Source organism: Elephas maximus, chromosome 4 (assembly GCF_024166365.1).
Source record: "Elephas maximus indicus isolate mEleMax1 chromosome 4, mEleMax1 primary haplotype, whole genome shotgun sequence".
Classification (NCBI taxonomy): Eukaryota; Metazoa; Chordata; class Mammalia; order Proboscidea; family Elephantidae; genus Elephas; species Elephas maximus.
Window position 1 is genome coordinate 109,837,437 of NC_064822.1, and position 7,570 is coordinate 109,845,006.

The following is a 7,570-nucleotide window of genomic DNA, read 5'->3' on the forward strand; positions in this document are numbered from 1 at the left end:
GCAGGGCTGAGGACAGTGGCAGCCAGAGCTGATGTCATTCTAACTTGGGGAGGAGGGGAAGTGGTAGGGAAGGGGGGCCAGTGGGGATGGAACCAGAGCTCCAAGACTGCAGAGAAGTTTCGGAGACCTTCCCAGGTAGGGGAGAGAGGCCAGGAACGAGGCTGCGTGGTGGGCATGCATCTGTGTTTCGCTGGCCAGGTCTCCAGAGCTTGTCTCTGGCTCTGTGCCTCAAAGCTCCTCTCCTCACACTGGCCCGAAACACATACTTAAAGGGAACCCTAAGTCCTTACCTTTTTCTCTTTAGTGTTCATCCTTATGTGTCTTCTCTCTGTTTATCTCTCTCTTCTCCCATTTCACCCCTCCTCTCTTAGTTGTGCTTCTCTCTCTGGTCACTTTCTGCCACATGCTCTCCTGCCCTCCTTCTTCCATTCCATAACCCTATATGATCTCAGACCTCCTACCAAATGCATGGACTCACTTAGAGCCTCTTTGCTCCTTCCAATCCTTCCTTGCCACCTGATGCCTGGAGGTCCCCCTGGGCCACAGCAGAAGGCTCTGGAGTGGGAGTGAACAGGAGGAATGGCTGGGTCGTTCCATGGTAGTAGCAGAGACAGGACAGATGGAGAATCCAAGGAAGTGGGAGAAGGAGGAGGAGGGACAGGAAGATGGAAAGAGAAACATAAGAAGAGAGAAAAAAGTGACTGAGAGACAAAGAGGCACAGATTGAGAGTTAGCAGAAAGGGAGAATGACAAACTGGGAGAGTGAAAAGAAACCGACACAAAGAATAAGGCTGGAAGCAGAGAAAAGAAGCAAGAGATAGAGACAGGAAAAGTCACGGCAAAAGAAGGCTGCTGGGGAGCAGCCAGGCGAGAGGCAGGAAAGCTCCTACCAGGGCTCTCACTGGTGCTGATGGGCCATAAATCTTGTGTGTGTGTGTATGTGTGCAGGGTCAGTGTGTAGGGGTCTGTGGTGGAATTAGGGATAACTCCCACAACATTTTCATTCTATTTCCTTCAGCAATCTTCTTTCTTGAAGCACCCTATACCAACCTTCCATCTCCCAGCATTCCTGATGCTTCAGGGGCCATTCCCAAGGCGTCTCCACATCTTAGGAATCCTGGCTTTCTGGTTTAGAATGCTGGTCTGATGGAATGTGCAGCTAGGATCCATGCAGTCAAGAGGCCCATTCCCTCACTGCCCACCCCCAATGGGCACCAGCTGCTCCTGTCCATCTCCTCCCACTCTTGTTGTATCTTCCCCTCCTCCACACTGACCCCTCCCCCAGTCTCTGACCCCCAGCCTGCCTGGGGCCCAGGTCTGGAAGTGGAGACAAAGACAGGATTTATAGCTGGTATAGAGAAGGGGCCAGAGCCCAGGGCTGAGGGCAATGGCTGACCTCTCGCCGGAATCGGGGGAGCACTGGGCCGGATGCTGGGAGTCTGGAAGCCTGGGTTCTAGCAGCCCCTACTCACAGCCCCCAACTTTTCCCGCTCCAGCCTTGCTCTCTCCCTTGTCCCTGAAGACATAAGAAACAGAAAAGAGGATGGTCCTGAGGTGATTCTAGGCCTCTGAAGGGAAGCCTGGGAGGAGGGGAGAGATGAAATTGACGTCTTAGGGTCATTGTCTTGGATACTGAGGAGGACTCAGGAACCAGGTGGCACTCGGACACCAGTTGTTTCTAGGACTAGGAAGGGAATCAGGTCTAGCACTGCAACAGATGAGCTGAAGAGGGATTTCTCTCTGATATGGAGAGGGACTTCCAAAGAACAGGCTCTGACTGCCAATAGAGAGAGAGAGGGTGATTACAGGTCCTGAAAGATGAAAGACAGTCTCATCTGGAAGCAAAGGAAGAAATGGAACTCCTCAAAGGTTATTAGATCCAGGTGTTGAAGCACCAATTGTTTCCAGGACCAGGAAGTGGTTCACATTTAACATTGCAACAGATGAGCTGAAAAGCGACTTCCCTCTAATGTAGCAAAGGACTTCCCAAGAACAGGCCTCGATGGTGTAGGGAGGAAAATAGGGTGGTTATGGATCCTGGAAGTTGGGAGATAGTCTTACCTGGAAGCAAAGGATAGTCTTACCTGGAAGCAAAGGCCTTCATCTCTAAACACCCCCACCTCCCTCCTGAGAGGTGTGAGAGAGCAGCCGGACCCTGCCTTTACAGTAAATAGGCTATTGGCCTGAAATTGTCTTTACTCAGCAGACAAGAGTATGTGCTCAAGGAGAGGGAACGGTATGATCCAGGAGTTTCCGAGAAATCAGACCATTTATCTCTCAGCGGACAGCTCCTGCAACTTCCCTAGCTGCCCTTGCAGGCCCACCAGCCCCTCCAGGATCCCAGCGTGTCACAGGCCTCCACAAACCCAATCCCAAAGGCTCCCACCCCCATTCCAACCCCTGGCACCCAACATCCTGCTTCCTGTCCTCTCCCTACTGTCCTGGGAGAAGGCTTCCAGGTTTCCTCCAAAAGAGAAGAGGGTAGAAGAAAAACAGGCAACCTGGAGCTTCCAGTCTACTAGGCTCTCCCCACAAATCTAATAACCCATTCTAGCCTGAAGGCTGGTGAAGGAGAACTTACGGTCTCCTCTCAAACTCTCCTGCATGCTGAAACCATTCCTTCAATTCCTGGTGGAGAGCAGAAAACTGGAAATTTTAGTGGGAAGGGGTCATGGACAAGGAGGAGAGATTGGAAGAGGACAAAAGAATTGGGAGGGGGCACTGGGTAATGAAGAAACAGGAAAAGGGAGAGAAGAGCATCTCTTTTTCCTTACTCCCTCCCCCCAATTGAGGAGGCAGATTTACAGCTTTGGTTTGGGGAGGGGGAGTGAGCATAAGGAAGACAGATCTGCAGTTCTGCCCTCTGAGTGTCTGGGTACTTAGCTTTAACTCCCCCATTAGCATCAATCCCCATCTTGCTGCCCATCCATCTTCTGACATCAGCTCCTTCCCCTCTCTGTAGCCCAGGCTTTCTGACCCTAAGTGGCTCTTAAAGGGCCAGTCTAGACCCTTCACTCCCTTCCTCCTCCCACTCTAGGCAGCACAGTCTGATGTGTGTGTGTGGACTCTGGTCATCCCTGCTGAGGCCATAGTGGATGGAAGACATGGCGGTGGTGGTAGGGGCTCTTCCCAGCTCTCTCTCTCTGTCTCTCTGCTCCTCCCTTATATCATGAACCCCTATCTTTGTTCATTATCTACTCAAGCCCAGAGCAAGCCCTCTGACTGGGCTAGGAGTCACAGACACACGGCTCTTGGAGCTGAGGGTTGGAGACAACATGCTGGATCTATGGGGCAGATAACCCTTGCCCTTCCTCATTTCCTGGAGGCTCAGGGCAAAAGGTGTGGAGAACTACTGGCTGTTTTTAATTCTCAGCCAGCAGTTGGGGTGGACAGTTTGGGGGCCAAGACTCCTAGGAGATGCCCTAAGCTGCACATTCCTAGCCTTTTCTCCCAGTGACCCAGGCTATGGTCTGTGGAGGGTGGGGAATTTCAAATCTTCCTCTCCCTGTAAGGGGGCTGACAGGCTAGAGAAACTGCCTCTGAATTTCCTGGCTCTTCTTCCCTACTCCTGAGTAGCTGAGCTTAGGGGAAACAGAGGGGAAGCTGGCTTCTCCCTATTTCCCTCCATGTTCTGCAGAAATGCAGTAACTGTACTCCAGGGGTTCTAAGAATTCCAGGATGATTGGAAAGTTCCTTCCCCATCTGCCTTCAATCCTTTCTGCTGCAAAAGCTCTGCAGTCCTCTGAAGAACTTTCCAAGATAGTCAAACCCCTTTCCTGATATCTGAAACCCACTCTCCACCTCCCTGAAGTGCTCCCCTCTCTGGCTCAAGATGAGAGGGAACCGGTGGGTGGGGGTCTTGGGAAAGTGGTCATGCTAAAAATAGGAGCCCCCAGCTACAACCTCCCCATGGCCCCTTATTTATCACCTTCCAAACTTCACTCTCAAAGAAGCATAAATATCCCTAATTCCTGAAGGCCAATCCTGAACTCATAAATTTAACTGGAGAGGTAGGCAAGGGGGAGGAGTAAGGTATGTGGAATGGAAAGCCGACTGCTGACTGGATATAGCAGAACATCTCCTGGGGGAGGCGCCTGACTTGTCCCCATCAAGACGCCAACGGGTCTTCCTAGAGACGAGGAGAAGGAGGAGGGGAAGGAGGAGGAGGAGGGGGCGGAGGAGTTGTTTCAAAATTTCCTCTAGGGATTAGTCCTTTCTCACTGAACTTCCCCCACCCCCCAAAAACAAACAAAAGCCAACCTTAGTTGTGACCTTCCTCATTAGCTCTGTATCCTTCTCCCTCCCTTTTTTCTTTGCTGTTACCTTCCAGTTCTCCTTTCCTTCTCATTCTTTTTCACCTTTCTATTGCGCCTTCTCTATCTCGTTGCTCCTTTCAGACCCTTTTCAGAGCCACGGTCTAAACAGGAAATTTCCATCTCTTATTATTCTGTCTGGATAGTGAGGTGTGGAAAAAAAAAAAAAAAAGTTCCTCTGTGCCCGAATGTCCCAGCTTTGACCTATTTGCTCCCTCAAATCCACCTTTTCTCTTCAGTTTCTCTTCTTTCTTCCCCTCTTACTGCCCCCCCCTTCTTTCCTTCTCAAAGCTCTTTCTCTTCCTTAGTCTTCTTTCCTTCTCAGCCTTCTCCTTTCTTTCACCTCTTTTGCCCTCTCAGTTTTCCCTTCCATCTCCAGTTCACTATCCTCTCTCCCTCTTCAGTCTCTCCTTTCCCTGCTCTACCTCCCCGAAGCTCTCAGACTTCTCCGCTCATATTTACCCCCTCAAGCCCCCATCAACTCCCTTCCCCTCCCCGCCCGTGGATGGAAGAGAAGGGAAAAGGGGGCTTGAGAAACAAGTAGAGAGCAGTTCCTTGAGAAGACGAAGAGAGAGAAAAAGAAAGGGAGAGGGAGGGGTAAGAGGTGGCGAGGGGAGGGGCATCCTCACTCCCCAGCTGTGCCCCCTCCTTTCTGCAGCCCCTGAGCCATAAATCAGAGCGAAGGCAGTTTGGCCAATGGCAGGATGACTCGTAAATCGGCTTGTCAAGTTCAGCCAATGAGAGGCGACGTTAAATCAAGCGCTGTCAATGTTTAGCCAATGAAAGACCTTGGGCTGACCATAAATCTGCCCGTAAGAGACAGCAAAAGAGAGAGAGTGTGCGTGCGAGCTAGAGCTGCCGGGGCGGGGGACTGGAACCCGGGCTAGGGGAGAGGGGAGGGAGGAAGGGGGGAGAAGGGAGAGAACGAGCTTAGGAGGAAAAAAAGGCGATAACAGAGGTACTAGAGATGAAGACTGCCTACAGGAGAGACGGACAGATGGAGAGAGACAAAGAGAGGCCGTGAGAGATAGCGTCAGAAAGTCAGGGATAGAGCTCTGGCGGGAGACTGACAGAGATAAAGAGACAAAGAGAGACAGGCACTGATTCACAGTCATGAGCTTACAGAGTCGCCAAACGCACACACTTTCCGAGACACGCGTGAGCCCCACACTGTAAGGGACCTCGAGCATGAGCACACTCGCACCATGCATATCCGCAAGACAGAGAACCAAAGAGATACTGCTTTTCTTTCGTCTCTTCTCACTCACTTCAGCGCTATCGAAAATAGGAGAGGGATGGTTGTGTGCGCGGTGGAAGGCAAAAGGGAAAAGGGTTACTTTCTTGAGCATATCCTGTCCTCTGTGGCCTTAGACTCCCGGGTTTCCTCCTGTCTCCACCTGAGTCATTTTTTCCAGCGACTGAAATTGTGAAGTCCTTCCTGAGGTCTAACCTCAGTCCCTATTGCTGCTTATTTTTCCTTGCCAAAGCTTTTGAATTGCCTTCAAGGAGTATGAAAAATTAACCCTTTCACAACCCTTCGGAGAATGGTCAGTTTTTAGAATCTTAGAAGGTCCAGACTGGAAAGACTTTTAGGGATCACCTGGTCACTTGATTCTAGTTTTAGAAAGGCAACTGTCTTGTGGTGGTTACACATGTGGGCGTGCACTGAGGTCAGACTCTCTGCATTCAAATCAGGGCAGTACTAGTACCACTTACTAGCCATTTGACCTTGGGGAAGTTATTTAACCTATTTGTGCTTTGATTTTCTTATTTGAAAAGGAAGATTATAAAAGCTACATCATGATGTTTTTGTGACGATTACATGAAATAGCATATTCACATAATTTAGAACAGCATTGGGCACATGGTAAGAGTGCAACTTACTCTTTGTACAGATGGCAAAATCTGAGGTCCAAAGTGGTCCAGTGACCTGCTCAAGTTCACAGAGCTAGTTTCGGAGAGTCTTGGTGGGAACCCTGCTCTCTACCCTCCCAGGCTGATGTTCTTCACTGGTCCTGCTGTTCACCCCACCTGTCTGGTCCCTCCCTCAGTAAAACGAACTTGACTCTGTTTAGGCTGCTGTTATTTTTGTGGGGAGACACCAGGAGCATGTGCTCTAGATAAGAGGGCAGGATTCCTGGGCCCTGGAAGCGTGTTGATTGTGAGGGTATCGATTTGTCCACCTGGCTATGATTGTTTCTGCCCTTGTCTGAATCTCTCTGGACTCCACTTTGTTCTCTAAAACCATGGACTTGAGGGGTGGGGAGGGAACAGCGTGCAGAGTGTTCATGTCAGCGTGACTCTCACACTCCACCTCCAAGGCCAGCACAGTGCCCACACTCCCTTTCTGCTCCCCACTTGCCACATCTTCCCCCACACCCCCATCAAGTAGACAATAAATATCTCATGAATAATAAATGTCTCATTCTTCATGTTTCTTCCTAAGCTTTGGGGGAAAAGGGAGAGTGCAGATATCTCTGGGTATCCACCTCTGCTGGTTAAGGGTCTTTGGACTCCTAGTCCAGCTGGCACCTTCAGTTCTCAATCGGGAAGCCAGAGAGAAAACACAGAGAACCAGCGTCATCTGGTGGCCACAGGTGCTTTTTTAGGATGCAAGTGCGCGAGCACACAGGTGACTAGGTTGTTAGTCTGGCTGGAGGAAAGGAACTTCTCTGGTATAGTCTTTCCCCAGCCTGGCCCCTGAGTCCTCTTAACTGGAGCCTCCGCTCTTTTGCTTTCACAAACTAGGATGACAGCAGCAGGTCTTGGGGAATTGAGGGCCTGGGCCCGAGCCTGGGGGAATCTGCTCTGACCAGCGTGACCCTACTTAGGCAACTGGAACCCCTGTCTGCCATTTCCCCAGCTAAGCTTAGTTCCATTTCCACTGAGCCCTCCTCCATGACCATTCCATTCGGTTAGGGCAAGGGTCAGGGGGCTGGGCTACTGGAGTGAACGTCAAAGCTGGATTACAAACTTTTTGAGCTGAATCAACCTGTTTGTGGGGATAGGGGATGCTGACAGCCGTAGTTAAGGGGCCATTTCTGAGGAGTTAAACAAAAAGGCTGGCTAATCCTCTCAAACTAGCTGGTGTGTTTTTTACCTGGAAACCCCTCAGCAGAAGGCTATGTCCCAGGACAGCTGCTTCCTGCCCCGGCCTGGTCTGGCAACCCCCCCACCCCCACATTCTCAGCTATTAGGTTCTGGCTGCAAACCAAGCCTGGCCTATTTCTTTCTTTCCCAGAGACCACATCTGAGCA